This window comes from Melanostigma gelatinosum (genome assembly GCF_949748355.1).
Source record: "Melanostigma gelatinosum genome assembly, chromosome: 6".
In the NCBI taxonomy this organism is placed as follows: Eukaryota; Metazoa; Chordata; class Actinopteri; order Perciformes; family Zoarcidae; genus Melanostigma; species Melanostigma gelatinosum.
Window position 1 is genome coordinate 8,874,960 of NC_136639.1, and position 19,461 is coordinate 8,894,420.

The 19,461-nt window shown below is 44.2% G+C and overlaps 1 protein-coding gene across 8 annotated transcripts in view; it reads left to right on the plus strand.

Annotated features, from left to right (window-relative positions):
• Positions 1 to 19,461, plus strand: part of fbrsl1 (fibrosin-like 1) — a 247,497-nt gene that overhangs the window by 161,956 nt on the left and 66,080 nt on the right. The gene's annotated exons all lie outside the window — the stretch shown is intronic.

The following is a 19,461-nucleotide window of genomic DNA, read 5'->3' on the forward strand; positions in this document are numbered from 1 at the left end:
AATTTGCATTAACTGTAGCCTGGCAAGTCAATAGGCTTTTATCTCTTCATTGAAGCGAGAAGGAACCGAGGGCGCTAGCTAGTTGACACGACGGAGAGACGTAGCGGGCCTGTCAGTCTCCATGCGGCTCCCTGCCATCGCTGAGAAGAGGGGGGGGGGGGGGGGGGGCAGAGAGGACGTAAAGTAGGAGGGAAGCTCTCAGAGTGTTTCCTTTTCAGGGTTTTGTTTTCCTTCCTGCTCTACTAGTTCCTTGAGTCTTGTAACAGTTCTATGGTGTCACACATTTTGACATTTACGATATAAAAGTTTGACACTCGGATGCTAAACAACACTAAATAAAAAGGAGGAAAAAAACCAAGGATTGCTGTGTTGCCATGTTGTTGGTTAGGTGTCAGTCTCTGTCTGTTCAAAAAACAGCTCCATAGTTGCGATTTGGCACCAGTTATGTTTGCCAGCTTAGGTGGGCCGGGATGCAGTTCAAGACACGCTGTTAGACATTACTGCCAAGCTTTCAGCTGTCTGATTGTTGAATTCTGTACAATTACACACGGTCCACTGTCAAGAGCCAGACTGGTCAGGCTGTTCTCTTCTCATACACTTGTCATCTGATCAGTATGGCATGAAGTGGTATTTCATCTTGCCAGCCATTACTGCTTCATACAAATGAATACTGAATGCAATCTATGAAAAAGACTTCTCGTTTTTCTTTACTAATACCACTTTTATTACAAGTTAAGTGAGAAACATACTAAATAATCATGATACCTAAACCATTAATGTGAATCCAAAGGTACCAAAATAATACTGCAGATGAAACAATGTAATTGTGAACATTAAGTTGTTCAGTTATATTGGCTTTTAATGTGAAATAACTGTTTCACTCCTAAATTGTTTGCTTACTTTTCCTGTCTCTTCAAGCTTTGGTCTGAGTTCTTCTGTCAGTAATGTTTTAAAATAGACCTATCCCTTTAAGGTCACTTAAGAAGTAACAAATACAGATCTGTAATAGTACTTGTTTAACATTACTAACATAAGGAATGACTACATATATATATATATATATATATATATATATATATATATATATATATATATATATATATATATATATACCTAAATGTTCCTCCTCAATTGCTGCTCGCTAACGTTAGCTTTGCATCAGCAAGCCGCATGTGATGGAACAGCGACTTTGGAAGACATGAACCTTACATGAATGCAACATGTGTGTAAAATCAGAGTTCCCATCTTCTTCCATTATGACACGCAATACCTCATCTTTCCAAGCGTTGAGCAATAAGAACCTGTGTCACGCCCAACATAGCCACCCATCAACATCGCCACATGCTCTATTTGAAAGCTTCATAACAAAGTAAGATATTATCTATTGTTCTAATGATGGCCATGTTCCATTGTGAGGAGCAGAGGTACTGAACAAAGAAAAGCTTTCATTCTCGGCCAACAGGAAATGAACAGCAGCAAAATTCCAAAACAGGTTTCACTATTATGAAATCTTTGAAAATATACTGTTCACAGCAGTGCAAGACAAAAAGAACATCTGGATGAAGGCTAAAGCAGTGCTGACCTTTTCATTCCCTAGAAAGACATAATATCATAATTAAGGTGAGATGATGAGAGTTGCGTATCATCCACAGCACATTGCTGAGGAAAGAAGAAGACCGGGAAGAGGTACTTTGACAGGCCATCACCAAAAGCACAAAAAAGAAAATGACGGTGTAAAAATTGGGCACCGTGAGGAGAAAGACAAACACTGTCATTTGTAATTGCCCGCACTCGGGATAACGCGACAGCGATAATTTTGTGTGACGTTTTGCTGAAACAGGTGCCAGCTCGTGTCTTTCCAATGAAAATAGACTCCTTTCACATCAGATTACCAGCCACCTAAACACCCACATGGTCAGGATTTCACAGATTAACTGAATTAGAATATAGCTTCCAGGTGTGCCCCCAGGGTGCAATCAGTTACACTGTATTTTGAATAAAAACTGACGAGTTGCTTTTCCAGGAAAGTCGGTTTAGATGGCTGCACCTTGTGAAGTTCGCTCTTATCAAAGCAGCGAGATGCAGTGATGTGTTTCCTTGAATTCGTCTGCGATGGGCCAGGTCACCTCCAGTTCTAGGCGAGGCTGCTCTAAAGGGGATCTTTTGGGTAAATCGGCCACGCTTTGCATTCTCATGACTGGCGTTTCTTCTGGGGAGGCCTGTCATATGATGTCCAAGATGAAATGATGACAATGAAAACTATTGAGTGTTCATTTGAAAAAAAAACGACAGCGTTGACCTGGAATTGCCTCACTTATGTCTGCACCCTGGGGGGTAAAGCCACAAAGTGTTCCTTATGGGTATTTAACAGACTTTACAGTATTTGGGCATATAAATCACATCTCATAAAGAAGCTAACAACATGTTGAGTAAATGGCTTGGCAATACAAGGACTAAGTGTATTCAAGTCAGTCTGAGGCCAATGCTATGGAACTGTGAACATCTTTCTTTATTCTTGATCCAAATATTTTCACCCGCTTAATGACTGTGTGACTAAAAATGTATCGACATGCCCCAGAACACGTGTTCGTGGTTTAGTGCTTCACTAAATAATGTGTTGAATGGATGGTTGTGCTTGTGTAATGCTGACATCTGTGCTAACAAGACGTCACAAGGACAGTGTTGAATGAGATGTGTTATTTAACATACTTCCTAATTAGATGTTTTTATTTGGCTCTTTGTGAGAAATGTTTCCATAGTTTCCTCTTTTCTGGTTTATTACTCACAGATTGCATTAACATACTTACAATCTGGTAAACTAACTTAGTTCAAGCAATTTTTAAGACTTATTTTAAGACGAACAAATTCCGCAATCAGTGTCCTAACACCAGGTCTTATTCAAAGTGCCCTTTCAAGTGCTATAAAACTGCTGCTCCCCCTGTAATCTATCAACCTCTGACACGTGAGAGATACTCCAAGTCAAAAGGGTCATTTTCATTCATGGGAGAGGCAGGGAAAGAAATGGAGCGGGAGTTATCCCTTCCCAGTTTGTCCATGCACTCTACTGAAGTGTCATCCTATCTCCAATAGGCTCCACTTCTTCATCCTCACCGGCTCCTCCAATTTCCTCTGTATTCTTTCTCCGGTGCAAATAATACAGTGGCCGTCTGCCTGCGGAACCTCAGCATGAACCGCTTGTATTCTCTGCAGCCCTTAACGCAGCAGCCTCGTGTCGGCTGCTCTGCCACCGCCACAGCCGCGTCACCATAGCCACAGCGGAGGACACGCAGGTCGGCTAATTCTATTTGGTCCTATTTGCCGAGCAGTCACTCAGCAGACAGTGTATCTGTCTCGGGGGGAGTCTCCAAGGACCATTACCACATCCTGTCTATGAGCTCTTTTATGGCTCCGGTGTACTCATCTGCCAGGGCAGCGCACAGGCTCTGATTGACACATTAATTCCTTCTCTACCCCCCTTATCTTCCTGCTGTGTGCAGAATGAATGCCATACCACCGCGTCGGAGCGTCTCTACCGGCTTATCAGTAATAGCTCGTCAGCTCGTGGTATCCTCCCAGCTGATGAATTCGGGGGGGGGGGGGGGTGTGTACGCTCTGTGAAGTAAGCAGTGCACCCCCAACAAATAGCAAACATGCTGTGGGGATTTCAAACTGATCCGTGAGCTCCACCTCGACCCTCCCCTCTCTATTTCTTCTTTAAATGATCATCCTCCTGGTTTATGCTCTCTATCTGTCATTACCAGTCTTGTCGAATTTGACGTCCTCCCCTCCGTCGCCATCTTGGAGAAGGAAAACAGCAATAGTCAAATGTATTCATGTATGTATGTTCCCCCTCCTACATACCCCCTCAACCCCCGCTGCGTTGTAAGATCTAGATTGGTCTCCGAGAGTCATCATATTCAATAACAAACAGCCCACCCGCCAGCCCGCTGACAACCGTAACGCCTTTTTTTTTTATGGACAGGAAAAAATGGACCGGCTTAATGTTTCGACACAAGTGATCATCCGTCCTCATCTCTTTGATGAAATTAGATTAAGTGCACCTGGGAAAGAGCTGAGAAAGCAGAATGCCTCGCCACCTACTTTAATCTAAAACCAATTTGCCAGTAATATTCCTTTCCCCCCAGCTTGGGATTCACCGTCCTCCATTCAAAATGGAGGAGGAACGAGACCAGACCAGAACTGACTGGTTGCATTCAGCTCCCCACAGGGACTGTGAAATTAGAACTGACACCGGCAACACAGGCCTTAATATGGAGATGTCATTTTTCTCCTCTTGCTTTTGTCTTTCTTTCCCCCTCCCTCCCTCCCTCCCTCCCTCGCTCAGTTCCTTCCTCTATTCACTACAGTTTTCACTTTGTGACTAAGGGTTAATGCTGAGATTAGAGTTATGCCACAATCAACTTTTTAGATGATGACTTCTAACTTTGTAGATTGGCCAGAAATACTCCGATCACGATGTTCCTCACATCTCGCTATTACAATGAACCTGGAAACATTTTTTTGATTTGTATTGAGCTGCTTGCAACATGCTCTCATTTCTGGTCAGATCCAAATCATGTGTGCTCTGCAGCTTAACGTTTCTTATTTTTTTGATTTCCGTGGTTCTCCGGAGATACATCTGTTGTGCATTCAGAGCACAAGTATGCGGTGATCAGAGAGGACATTTGGTTTTGTCTCTGACGTGAAGAAGGACGCCTTGAGTCTTATGCGATGTGTGTTTGTCTGCAAGCTTGCCGTGAAGTGAGTGTAAGGGCAAGCTCAGCGGTGAAACCAAGCCCCAGTGCATGTTGGGAAGAAGAGGCGTGATGACAGAGTACAACTTGGAGCTTCTGCAGGGCCAGCCAACAGACACAGCCAACTGACATCAGCAAAGACCGCTTGTCACTAGCAATGCGTGTCATACGGCGATGCAGGGGACAGTCAACATGGCCGTGGCGTCATTGATGTGGCACCCAATAGCCAGATTCTCTCTTAAAGGTTAGCAATGATGTTGGCATTGCAGATGAAAATAGCAGGGTTGTGGGAAGCAAAACCACACCAGCCACTCGGAGCAGGGGAGGTGTGAAAACATAACATGGCATCAAGACTGTAATCTTCTTTCACGTACTGCCTCCTCTCACTGGTATTTCTTTCTGTTTGGCAGAGGGTGTTAATAGAAGAAATGACCGTCCCTGTGTTCTGTTAAAATCATAACACGCACCCCTAACCCTCTGTCTTTGAAAAAGCAGTGCTCTGCGAACGCTTTGAGAAAATCCTGTCACCACTCAGCGACGTTCAACAGCGTGTGATCATAGTTATTGAGGGACTTATTGTTGCCCCGATGAACACACGGTTTTGGTTTGTGTTTTTCCCTCCACCTCAACCAGTTCCGTTTTTAGAGGTGGTTTTCCTCAAAAACACTATTTTCCCCACCTGAGAGCCCTGCCTCTGTAACAGGAGAGGTTTCAGCAACGGCCAGGTGGAATGCTCCATTGCACAATTGTCTGCTGGAGATCTTGTCAGTTCAATGATACACTGATAGAGAAAGCATGGCCTGCCATATCAAACCAGACAAGAAGTGCAGTATTACTCCAGCTGTGGTGCCACTGATACTCAGTGTACTGCAGATGAAGACAATGTGATTTTTATTTAGTAATACAAATGAAAGTTCAAATGTCTTTCCTGTAAAACTGCCTTCATCAATATTTCCAACATTAGCATAAAATGGGATTACTGCGTAATGTTGAGAGGGCCGCAGCTTTTATTGGTAGCATAGCCTCATGCCTTCCTTTCAAAATAATTCGATTGCAAAAAATAATGTCAAACATAAGCAGAAGTTCTGTGGACAGAGGAAAAAAAAAGGCACAAACGTTTTTGTATATGTGGATGTATGATTTGAGTGTTTCTGATCGTGCATTAACATAACGTCTAAGTGGGGTTTTATTCAATAAACATGGTTGGACTGTAATTACTTGCACATTTCTTCTGGCTGGAAATGCAAGACAGACTCGATGTGCGTTTGGAGCTGGCGCACCAAGACTCGTGTCTGTCCCAGCCTTGGCTTGTCTGCACAAGACTTCCTAATGCAAGAGGACTTGCTTTTTCTCCACAACAAAGGGCATATGCGATCATGGATGGATATAAAATCCCCTGTTGTTATTTTGGATTCAGTGCCATCGGAGATCAAGTTTCCCAAAATATGCGTTGTTTCCTCTCCGGCCAGGAATACATCAGTAAGTGGAGCTGAGGTCCACTGTGACTGCGAAAAGAATGCTTAGAGAGCCTCAGTTCCCTCCTCAGAAAAAGAGGCCAGTCAGCTGAGTAGTATGCCAGTCACATTTATTTGTATAAATCTTAGAAGGAAAATCAACACACATCAATCATGAAGTCACTGGTCATTGTTATTTCTTTGGGCTCTGTTTTTTGTTTCAAAATATTTCCCTCAGTTTCACAGTCTCTATGAGAAGGATCATCTGCAGCCCTTATAATGGTGATGATGGACAGTAAAGGAAGTGAGCACTGAGTATGAGCCTCTCTCCCACCCACTGAGAGAAACATATTCCATCTTTCTTTTGCTAACCACTTGAGCATCTCCAAGTCAATCTAAACACTCGGATGCCTGTGGATGGGCTGGCGACTGCCAGACCTCAAGCCCTGCAGGCCCGCTCGCGCCACTTGGGCTCCAGAGGGAACTTTCCGTGGGCGAACGTGTATGTGATGTGGAAAGCCGAAAACCCCGGAGAGCACTCTGAGATCAGGCCCAAGCACACACAGGGGCCAGCTGCCTTCAATTAAGCCAGAAACCCCAGCCTCTGCAGTTCCTTATGCACAAAACCAGGCTGCTTTGATCTGCGCCATCCAGGGGAAAAGGTACAGGGCTCGAAAGATTACAGGGGGAAAAAATAATTCTTGTATCAAAGGGTGTCCCATAAAAGTTAACAGTGGGGTTTTTAGGCTTTGGGGGCAGCGGGAAGCAGGTATTAACGATGACTGTCACTCATGTTCATTTGCCAGTTATTTTCCCTTCGCCTTTTCAGTGAGCTTTAATTAGTGGACACACCTGGTCTCTCTCCAAAATGAACTGTGGAACTCTCCCTGCCACTTTAGTTTTTATGGGCACAGAAGATCAATTCTGAGTGTTGCAGGGCGCAGAGGCACAACTGAAGCTGATATGCTTGTCAGTTTCGGCCTGACGCACAGAAGACGTACAGCAGCTCTTGGATATGTATGAGGTTTGGAGGCACATACAGAGGCCAGCATTAAAACTGTCCCCCTGCCAAGCACCACAGACGCAGGCAGCATGGGCATCCATTAAATTAATTTGACTTCATTAGTGCAGACCTGCTAGCCCTGGGGTGCCCACAGAGATGCCAGGGGGTGGGAGGTAGGGGGGGTGGTTGAGTGGCATCAGCCACTGTGCTCGGAGGAGACCGAACACATGGCACTGACAGGCGGAATATGGCCCCAGTTCTGACACCGGGACGGCTGCCAAACAAAGGCAACATGCGTCACTGGCTTCAGGGGAGCTCAATCAACACCCGGTCGGAGCATTAACGCCGTGCGCGCCGCGCCACATCAGTGACGAGGCCGCGGGTCGCTGGGCAGTCTGCAAGTCATGCGTGTGCACACAGTGAATGTGGCAGTGTGATATGATACAGAGACACTGCCAACGGGTTGACCTACTGCCATCACCTTTGAGTCTGCTGCCAGAAAAGCTCATTTTGTCAGGTTACAAAACTCACATTTACGCGTGTTAGTGACTTATCGCAATGATATGTTCTATATAGGATAATATGTGTTGTTGTCTTTGAATGCAAGATGATTTACTCAGATATAGTCCGACAGTAGAGTCGGGTTTGTGCTCCATTGGTGTTTCACAAGTGCAAATTAAAATCAATTAAATCACAGGAAGGACTGAAATGCATTTTGTTGACATCGTTTCAGTCTGCGCACATTTGTTGACAAAATATTCGAGGTCGTGCCATTTCAACAGACACTGTAGGTGACTTATTTCTATGATTGAGAATAAAATATATTTGATCTTGAGCTAATGGACCTGGCATTGAAAAGTGATTTTTTCTGGATCTTAAAATCTTTTCAGCCCAGTTGCATCCAGACACCAAAAGTAACACCGCTATTGTATGGGTTGGTCAGATTAAGTAGCTTGGCTTTCTTGTTATTCATTCCTTTTTAGCCATCCATATTCAGCTAATGTCAAATCCACCAGTTCATTTCGCGAGGTGACATGCTTTTGCTAAAAAGCACCGTAACAACATTTTGAACCTGCAAACCTGCCAGCCTGCGTGTGTAACCGCGAGGCAACCGTTGCCAGCTTCTCGAGCTGACCGTAGCTCTGCAGGGAGTGTTGCACCTGATAAATAGAGAAGTGTGGAAATAAATAAATAATGGGAGGCATTAAGTCCGGATAGGACTGGAAGGTAGCCTGAGGGTGGTAAGTGTTCAGTCTGACAGCAGCAAACACTTTGATCAGAGGGCCCCGTCTGAAGATCGCTTCCACATCTGCACAGGGGGAACGAGCTGTAAACTGCCAAGAAGCATTTTAATGACAGTTGGATTATAAAATGAAAGAGAGCTCCAGATGGCAGGCAGTGCAGCGGCTGCGGTTCGGGGGGAAAGACTGTTTAAACTGCTTTTTTTATTGATAAAATATGGGGTGAAAAATTGCACAGAGTTTATTAGGCATCCCGCTGTGATGTTGCTCAGCTGGCCAAGCTGTTCACCGTGGCCCCCGTCCAAACATGCCTCCATACATTTTTAGCATTTTACCTTTATATCTGTACGATCCCTGCTTGTTAAGTTGACCCTGGCTCCCCAAAACCCCCCGCTCCGTATTTGTCCTTTGAAAGACTGACTCGTGTCTTTTTTTTATTCTTTTTTTTTTTTTTTCCTAGAACGGCTGGATGAAAGCAATGTTAACAGCTCGACATAGACTGGGGGGGTTGGAGGGGGTTCGCGCATAGCATGCTCATTATTGTCTGCCAAGAACCAGAGTTCAGCCCTTAAACAACTTAATTCCTTCATGATTTCATTAGCTTTACTCCCGTAGTGATGAAATGAGAGCAGCCTGATTAATTCAAGACACTGTGGTTGTGCTTTCTAGATCCACAGAGTACTCATCTGGCCATTGACATTTAGTAACTGTCTGCAATCGTGGCCAGAAGACAGAAACAGTTGGACTTAGTGTAAATCTACGACCAAGGTGCACGAATTTTATTCGGCATTAGAATATACTGTAATAAATGAGTTCCTTTTAGGCCCACTGGAGAAGTGGAAAGACGAGGGTTTGTTCAGGAATGAATTCCCGTTCAAAGGTGCCACCTTGAGGCTTTATAATGCACCCGTTGGATAGAAATCATGCTGATTAATAAGGGGGAAAGGCATAATAATTAAATGTTATGTGATGTTAGTGAAATAAGATCATCACCTTTTGAATTAAGTGTCTCCCCGTTACTTACTTTACACTAAATTGCTCTCGTGCACATCTTTGATCTCGAGCTCAAATTGAATTTGCTTGAGATGTGAATAGACCTGACTCGAGAGCTGGGAAAAAAATAATGGTCTTAATAGAAGGGACCAGTGAAAGCCATTTTCGCTCCATCAAAATCCATACATGTCAGGTGTATGCTCCGAGTGGGCAGCTTTTCAGCCGCGATGCGTTGTTAGCCGTGCTCTCGCTGCTAATTTAAAATCCATTTAAGCTGATGGGGTGGTTGACTAAAACGTTGTTGTGACGGCCTCGCAAAGATGGGATTTTTTTTCATACCTTCAGAAAACAGGCAGCCCCAATTTATACTCCATAACTACCACTCCAAGGCCAACCCGCCGCGCCCCCATTCCACCCTCGCGCCTACCCACGGCATCAAAGACAATTACTGTCGACATCACATCAAATTACAACTGTTGGTTTGCTTGTTTGTCTCGTTATGTGGCTTAAAACTGCCATCTCCCACCCAGGGAAGGTCCCCTCCCATCTGCCCACCCTTATGGATTTACACACACACACACACACACACACACACACACACACACACATACATCCCCTTCCAGCACAGAAAAGAGAAAAGACAGGCAGCCGACAGCCTAATGGACTAATTTGTAATTGCGAATGAGAAAAAGCGGAGTTGTTGGACGTGTTATAATTTGACAGAGTGGCAGCTCTGAGTCGGACAATGACGCCTCAACCACAAATCTTCCCCTCCCTCCTCTCCCTCTCCTTCAAATGCTTTCTTTCTTCCCCTCCGTGGAGAATAGTCAGAAAGGAAGGCGATGGGGGAAGAGATGCTTGCGGCACATTCTGCTGCTCAAAGCTCCTGGCTCTGTCATATTCCTTTTCTTTCCACCCACCCCCCCTCACATCCCTACCTCCCCTCCTTCTCTACTTTCACATGGATCCCATAGGATAGAATAGGGAAACTATCTCAGAGCATTCAGATGCGTTTGAAGTGCAGGACAGATGGGGGGCTCGAGGGACTGTAAAAAATGAATCGAGGCTAGTAATAGGAGAGATGTTTTGAATCCTCTCCCCCATAAGTTATTTATCAGGGGCCCTTAGTGGTGGAGGAAGACTTCAGAGTGCTCCCTTAATGTAGCTTCTGATGACTAGAAGGGGGGCTGTTCCAGGAAGTACTGCTGTAAAACAGGAGGGGAACATTAGCAGGGAAGTCTCTCAGGGCCCGGTCAAAGGAGAGGAACAACACGCAGGGCGGCTCTTTCCCAGCATGCAACACAGGACAGAGAAGAGCGGTGTACAGGAAGATATCCCGGAGCCCCCCAAACAGCCAGTGACATCACACGAGTTTCAGAACAAGACGTTCCGTACCAGCATTCCCACCACATTAGGCATGTTTGAGGAGACAAGGTCCTCAAAAAAGCTGTGAAAATAAATAACAAAAAGCAGAACCAGATGAACAGAAGACTGTGACTGCTGGTTGCTTTGGTATTCATTCATATTATGACTCCCTAGCATTGCCTATGTTCTATTTACAATGATCTTCTTTATTATAACAGGTCAGAGCCTGTGCAGAAGGGCAGTTAACTCAGCAGATAATTCAAAGAGAAAGCACTGATCTGGACCTCCGTGCAGCAAAGTCATTTATCTCTTTGGTCACAGCCATCACCCTTGACCCTCTTTGGACCTTGTGCTTGAAAAAAAAAAAAGTGCCTTTTAATGCGACTGCCAGAAACAGTGTTGATAGATTAAAGCTGCTCATAGAAAAATGTTGTGCTGCAAAATTTGACAGATTTTCATGCAACCATATAATTAGTTTTGTTGTGTTTGCCACACAATTCTGTTTTTTTTTTTATAGCACGGTGTTCTAAAATGATCCATCACAACACAGGACAATGAATATGAATCAGTTAAATAAAGGTGACGAAAGGTTTGATGAACGTAGTAATTATACTAATACAGCATGCCATGTCTTTTATCTTTTTCATGCCAAAAACATCAAACGAGTGCTTACAATACAAACACTGAAATGGTTTGTTCTCAATTCTCAGTGTCACCCAATATTATTTTGTTCTTCTATATGTAATCGCCAAACTGCATCGCATCCACAATATTCAAAAATCAGCATCTGTCAATGACCGAAAGGCAATACGTGGGTCTCCCCACCTTGAAACGGTGTAAATGTGCAACAACAAACGGCAGTAATGGGCCGAGCCAACCAGGGAAGTCTGTGATCACATGAGACTAATGGCCTCTGAACTGATCACTGAGACTAATAAAGACCAGCTAACGACGTAGCCTCTTCGTTTGTGCTAATTGCTCTCCCTGGACCTCCGCCGTGGCCCGTGTCTCCCGAGCATCTGTCACCAGGCATATTCCCTGACACGGCTCAGACCCTGGCCTCGGTCTCAAAGCCGGGCACACCGCCAGAAACGATTGTCCTCTGGTGTCCTTTCACTACGGTGAGGTGTGAAAAACATTGTCGAGGTATGTTGTTTGTTGACCAAGATTTACATCCTGGTAAAACTGGACGTGTCCATGTCCAGATGACGAGCTCAACGATTTCACCCTGAGGCATATGCACTCATCTTTAGCACAGTACAGTTCCGCCAAATCAATTTTGGAGTCACAAAGAAGAATACCAATAGTTATTTTTAAATGTGTGATTCTTCTTTTGTTTCTCAGCTTTGAGTAGCTGAAAGCGAATCTTCTATACAATGCTTAATCCCAAATACAAATATATGACGTGCTGTTTGATGGATAAGATTCATGATGTGGTAGGGATGCTGTTAGAATATTCTGTAGAAAATGATTAAGTCTTTGTGGTGCAAGCAGGGCGACATGCTGAATGGCTATCAGTGTGACCCCAGACGTGAGGAAACCTCTATGGAGCAGTATGTGTCTGGAATTGTCGCTAGTGCGATGTTGGCGTTGTGACAAACACCGACTCCATCCTACTCATGTGGTATCATGAATAAAATGGTACTCTGAAATTTTTCTGGACTTTCCTGATTTACATTTAATTTCAAATGTTATATATTTAAATGTTATTATAAAATCGCATATAATACTAATGCGTCGACGTGTTTAATCATTGCTGTCCATCCGATAATTTCTCTAATTCGGCAAAATGATATATTTGACTCTTTTGGCACGTTGGTCTCTGCCGTCATGCCAGTTCATTTTATTTGGCTGAGTGAGACGTAGAGAGAGAGATGGTGATTAGTGAGAGGCTGCACCCAGGTGCTGCCATTTGCTCAGGTACCAGGTTTGTGGAGCAGGTGTGAATGATTGACACATTGTGGCCCATTTTCATCTGAAATGGTCCCATTGTTCTGTTTCTGTTCATTAAGCGAGTTTAGAAACATTAAGCACATTTTAAAAAACAGCCACGGAAATCACACTTTCCAGCTGACGATAAACCAAGCCTGAGATTGCTAATCAGAAGTATTGTTTTATCTGAATGGCCATTAATCATCAGCATACATTATGCTTTACAGAATATAAGTATGGCTCTATCCATACATTAGACAGGCCATTGCGTACATATCTTGAAGCAGGAAAAGCATGAGCTTTGATTTGTACCAAGTGGCAACCTCTGGTGCTGAGAAATGATGTCACGGAAACTACGTCCATATGTTATGCAGCCTGTGATTTAAACTTATCAGATGAATAGGAATCTAGCAAGAGCATGTGCTGTATAGAAGTCAGGGACTTAAAGAATAACTATGTTTCTGGTCTAACTGAAGACATTCAGCCTTATTGAGAATGTGAATGGGCTCAGGTGGCAACTGCATAACAACCGCAGTTATATATCGCTAACATTCTCATCTGTCTCATAAAACTGTGAAAGATATATGTCACTACTGCTGCTAAATATCCTGACATATACATTGGTTCTCCCAAAGACAGCAGTAGGTCATAACAACTTCATTACTCCTTAAAATGATAAATATATATACATTTTTATATATATATATATATATATATATATATATATATATATATATATATATATATATATATCTATATGTAAGATCAGCCATAATAATTTTTATTTGGCGACAAGGCAGGGCACCTTTTATTTTTATTTTTTCATTGTGCAGAACTTGTAATGCACATGCAGCAGTGGCCATTTTGAAGCACTGACGCGTGGTGCAGCATTACAATGGGCAACAATTTGCATATCATTTCATGTTGGGGATATTAGATTAATGGCTTCTGACTGGTGTGATGAATACTAATTTAGCCTTAAATCATGTCACCATTCAGACGTCAACAGCCTGCCCAGAGCAGCTAAGCAGCCAGAGATTTTATAGGGTCAGCTAACTTCCCTAGCCAAACGCTTCCTGTTCCTTATTTTGTTCCAGCCGGTTATGGCAGTTGTTGTAAATGTGTGCTGTTCCAAGGACTGTTGGCTGCGAAGGGTATATTTGCCCACCACTGGGGTTAATGCCATCTCCACTTACCCTAGCAGACAATAAAATATGCTGATAGTCAGGCCACCTGTGATGGCAGGGCTGGGTCTGATAAAAATCATAAATGTTGCGGTGGCCCAACCCCATTGGCCCTAGTTTGACTCCCAGCGTGTTGGTCCCTGGTGGAGGCAGCTTTTGTGGCCGCAAGGCGTGATGATGTTAATGTTGTGTGAAAAGGCTGCAGAGATGCGTAGGAGAGCAGAGGATCATGCAGTGTTTTAATGTCATCAGAGACCGCTTTGACTCACCAACAGGTTGTGCATTAAAACAACATGGAGGATGTGGACCGGCAACGAAGGAACCAAAACAGTTCTGATTATCCGTGAGTTTTCTCAAACCCTGAATCAGATTAGAAACAAAAGTGATTTGAAAATGGTATCAATGTTGATTTGGTATGAGTATATGACTGTCGGGATCGCAATACCAATATTTTGGTTTGACATTATAAAGCGTAATATTTTGCTGAAATATTCAGTACCTCTGAATTTGGTTTGATTTTTAGGATGAAACATTTCTTGGATGCTGAACACCAAGAAGAACAAAATATTAAAAACCAATGCCAGAATCCATTTGTATGAAGGGTTTTCTTTAGACAACCAATGTAGAATTGTTCAAATGGGCTTTTTAAAGCTTCGTAAAGGGAATGACCTTATTCTGTTCACAGCCACTGAAATGTAAAGAATAAAAACAGAAAAGTCACCGATGCAGCTTAGTTCAAAGCCAGGCAACTGAAGGTACAGCAGCTCACCAGTACAGCATCATTAACAATGACTGAGCTGTACCCCAATAATTACAGGAAAGATTTTGAATCGAGCATTTTTTTTTTTTACTGGATGGCCCTAATGAGCACTTAGACCAATGAATATTCACATTGGTGTGTCAATAAAAAAGTCATTATGACCTAATATAAGACGCTTCTATTGAACTACACCCATACTGTATTGGTTTACATTGCATGGCTCTCTGGTGCAGTGCAGCCCTACTGTGGATTAAAGTACAGTGTGATCATTTCTTTATTTTATTCCACTGCATTAGCAATCATATCTATTTTGCATGAGTTTCTAAATGTTATGCTAAACCACTTCTTTTATCGCTGTGGTGATTTCTTCGTATACAGAAGTGTGTGTGTGTGTGTGTGTGTGTCACTTCATCATTCTCCTGAGAGTAGATGGCGAGCCAGGACTACGAAGGGAGGAGGTGGGAGGGTGTCCTGAGGGAGCCGTTTGATTGATGTGTTTTGGGGGTAGAGGAAGGTAGGGGTAGTCTTGAGGATGAGGAGGGGATGGGAGCTTGATGGGACTCCGCAGCAAGAGGGAGGCAGGGCTCTTAAGTGGGGGAGGAGGGGATGGGCGCTTTAACAAGCCCTAGATTGTTAGTGACAGGCAGATACTTCAACACTTAAAGTAGATGGTTTGATTTAATCACAGAGCTGTCATTTGTTATTTGTCTGGCTTGCTCCACCAGGGCCACGGCTGATCAACTGCCTGGTCCCAAGAGAGCCCTTTTTCCCCCTGTAATGTCTAAATCCCCTTCACAAATTACAGGCCTGCACCACCTCCCATCCCCACCCCTCCACTCCCCTCCCTGCTTCAGTCCTGCCATGTTAAGGGACGAAGGCCGGAATGGTGGCTTTGCAAAGAGAGGAAGGCAGGTTGGCAGGACGTGAGCAGGGGCGGGAGACAGGTAGTGGGAAAGAGAGAGGGCGATGGAATGGCCTGAGGGCCACTAAAGATCATTAATAGGACTATCAGGGAGGTTGCCAGTTGGTTAGCATCTCATTAATAAGAAATGAGCTCCTCCCTGCTTGCCCATTCTAGTTGAGTTCATTAATAATGCCTGTGTGGCTATTTTGTTGCATCGTGCTTTGAAGGGGGGAGAGAAAGACCGTTGCAGCACGACAAAGGAGAATTCAGGAATACAGGGCCCTCGCTTTTCTGCTTTCTCTGGTAATCCAATAGGAGGGCCTTCCAAATGTGCAATGTGTCCCCAGTACCACAGAACAGAGTCAATTCATCCCACAACCTGTGAGGGAGATGGTACAGAGCGGTGGAACTGGTGACAAGAGAAGAATGAGATCAATTCAAAGGCTCTATCTCAAGGGTATTCAATTAACATACAAAGGTCCGGAACATCACATTAATGTCTAAACTGCGCTATGATTTAGTGCCAAAACTATTGAAGTAGCCTAGTAGTTGTATGAACATCTGTATGTAGTCAACAGCTGACTGTCAAATCAAATAAAGACAAAACTGAATTGTCTTTGCCCTGCAGCTTTAAATTCAGTTCATTCAGATGTTAAGTGACAAAAAGCCACGATGTTATATTCTTCTCATCTTCTAATAAGAAGAAATTGTGTGCGACGACTTTATCCCTAGTTTCAGCTCTATTCCTCATTGTTGGACAGTGAATTCATGTGTTAGGATTCTGATCCTATTGGGCTCTTAGATTGTTTATTTTCCGTGCCTTCATTTGGGATTTGAGTGGGTACGTTTCCTCAAAATATTTGTGCTCTGTCTCGCAGTGGCGCTTCACATTGCTGCTTTTATTAATCGCCACGTTCTCTGAACATATGAGACGTGCTGGTTTTAAACTGCCGTGGTAAGACTGAGCATATAAGAGTATAAAGGCTCTGGTCTCTCTTTTTGGATAACGCCGTGTGAAATAACTTCTCTGACTCACGTACTATTCCGACTCTTCAACCTCTTGTCCGACCGCGGCCCGCCTATTAGTGACCCCTGCTCTGTCTCTGCTTCCCTGTGACTATATTAAGCATGTTCTGTGCAGCCACTGTTTCTTATTTATGTTTTGTTGGGGAAATATAAATGTCCCCATTTCCAGCTCACCATTCACTTGGGATCTGGGTCGAGAGGAAAAGGAATCACCAAATGGACAGATTGAAAGTGTGAGGAGACATGGGGGGTTGGTTGTTAAAGTGAGAGGTTCAGTGGGGTCACCCTCCAGGTAAAAGCATTGCCTTTTAATTAGGGTGAAAGGATATGATTTTTTTTATGAAGGCCAGGGGCCTGGGCACTGTTGAGGCTGATAGGAGTCAATGCTGCTCATTAACCCTCTTTCCTGCTCTCCACTCTTGACATGACTCCATCTGAAAGGCACAGATAAAAGCCTCCGCCAGGCCACGAATGACAAGAGGACTTCTGGGTTTCTGCTGCACATACTCACTACTGCTCTCTTTTGTATTACTCCTCTCATTCCCTCTGTTTATCCCTTTCTTCTTCATTTAACCAACATCTTAAGTCCCTGTGCTCGTAATGGATTATGCTCCGCCTCTCCAAGGTGAGCTAACTTGGGGAAAATGGGCCCGCCGCACAAGTTATGTCGATAGCTTCTTTCTTTCATTGGGCATTTCATCATAAGGAGAGCTACAGATCATTGTTTTTCCATACCACTGCTTTTAATCCTAAAGTGTGCCATGGTTCTCCCAAAGACAGCACTAGAGTAGGTCAAATAAGGAGACATATTTGTTACATATTGCTCTTGAAAGGGCCTACATCATTTGCATGAGAAGCATTCGTACATTTTCTTTTCATCTTTTCTCTCTTGCTTGTTATCTTGTGCCTTGGGTTTTTTGGCGGGTCCTGTGCTTAGTTTTTGACCCCCCCCCCCCCACATCTCTTCTCCCTAAATGCAAAAAAAATTGCTCTCAGTGCTTCTGGTTGTTTCTTGACATCAAACACAGTCATGAGAGTGACAGAGGAAAGGGAGAGAAAGCACGGCAGAGAGAATAGCAGCAGGCCAGCAGCCAGAGAGCCATGATGTATGATTTTATTCGTCCCTCCTTCCTGTTCCTGATTAGGGGCCTTTAAACTATGATCGATTGGCCCTCAGACCAGCCTCAAATCAAAGGCAGACACTGTATGTGCTGAGTGAAAGGGAAATACATGGTTGCATTAGAGGCCTGTGGCTCTGAGGTGCACAGCAAGAGGTTGATTCACTTTGTGCAGGCAAGCTAGGAAATAGGGCGACGTGGAGGGGGGTTGTGTGGTGATGAAAGACCATGGCACACACTAACATGCTGACGGGTAGAAACGCATGTCCGTGCTCCCCGTCAGTATATAACCGGCTACGGCCACAGATAAGCCCGACCTCCCTCGGTGCTGCCAGAGAGGTCATGGTAAGGTGGGATGGCTGGCCTTGATCGTGCAGGACAGGCCTCCGAACATCAAGAAGGAGGCTGGAACAAGCGTGTTCAGGCGCCCCCTGTATACGACGGCCAAACCTAGATGCGCAAACTCCCCTTCCTTCAGTTCCCCACATTTTCCTTCACTCAGTCCCTCTGCTGACACCTCCCCTCCTCACAGTCTCCATCCACTTGAGATGAGCGCCAGTCTTCAAGAGACGAACACTCTGCAAACAATTTATGATGCCTTTCTAAGGAAGTCGGATCTTTCCTCCATACCTCGGGGACCTTTATTCTCCCCCTCTCTTTTCTGCGGCGCTGCCAAAAGAACATTCTGATATGTAATCTCTGGCTGGAGGAATGGCAGACAGACAGACAGACACATGTGCACACTGCACATTTGTTTTCCTGCTCTTGACCTACGATCGACTGTAGAGCTGCGAAGAGAGAGAGCGAGAGAATGGCTGCTTTACAACAGATGGTTCTCTTTAAGGAGCTGAGATGAAACTCTTTGTGTTACAAGTGCTCTTTGGTCTTTTCTGAGACTCCAATCGGTTCAGGCTCTCCTGCTGGGCTTCGTTCCAATGTACTGAGGCCAAATGAGTGCATAAGCATGCATACAAGTACACACACTCTTCGGCATCTGATGAATGGCCTCACCTGTCCTTCTGCTTTGAGTTATTGAACAAACTGAGTTCCAGTCAAGGCTAATAAATTGTCCTTGGAATTGTTGGTGTCATTTTTGCTCTTGCCATTTTACATTTTAGTTGGCTACATAGGGAGCATACATTTCCTTTAGCATTACATATAACACTGATTAGAGGGATATGAATTCCCAAAATGCATAAAGCCAGTCATATAGGTGCAAGTAATTGAAAATGTTTAGTTCTAATTGTTCTAATAATAGAGTGCATATAATCATAATCCCATGCATCCAGGTTATCCAAGGTAATAGCAGTAACCTGCTCTGCCCACTGAAAGCAGATACGTTCAAATATTTACAGAAGGGCTATTGACTAATCCACCGTTGTTATTATTGTGGCTGTAATGAATGTCCTCTGCACACGTCTCACTGTGCAGCTTGTTAAGACTGATATCTGGAGCCTCCAACAGATTAATGGAGAATCTGAATAGGAAATGGAGTGCGTCTGGCAGCCAAGGCCTGTCTCAGAAGAGAGGGGGGTAAGGGAAGAGGAGCGATAGCATCCCCGGCAGAGTGATGGCATCACTTCTCAAAGCGCACACGCTTGTGACAAGTAAACTGAAATCATCATTGATGTTATTTATTTTCAAATGTTCCCCGCTTGACAGGCGACATCTTGTTCGGCACGCATCCCAAGGGAGGCCGCGGTGCTCAGCGCTTCTCGGCTCCATCA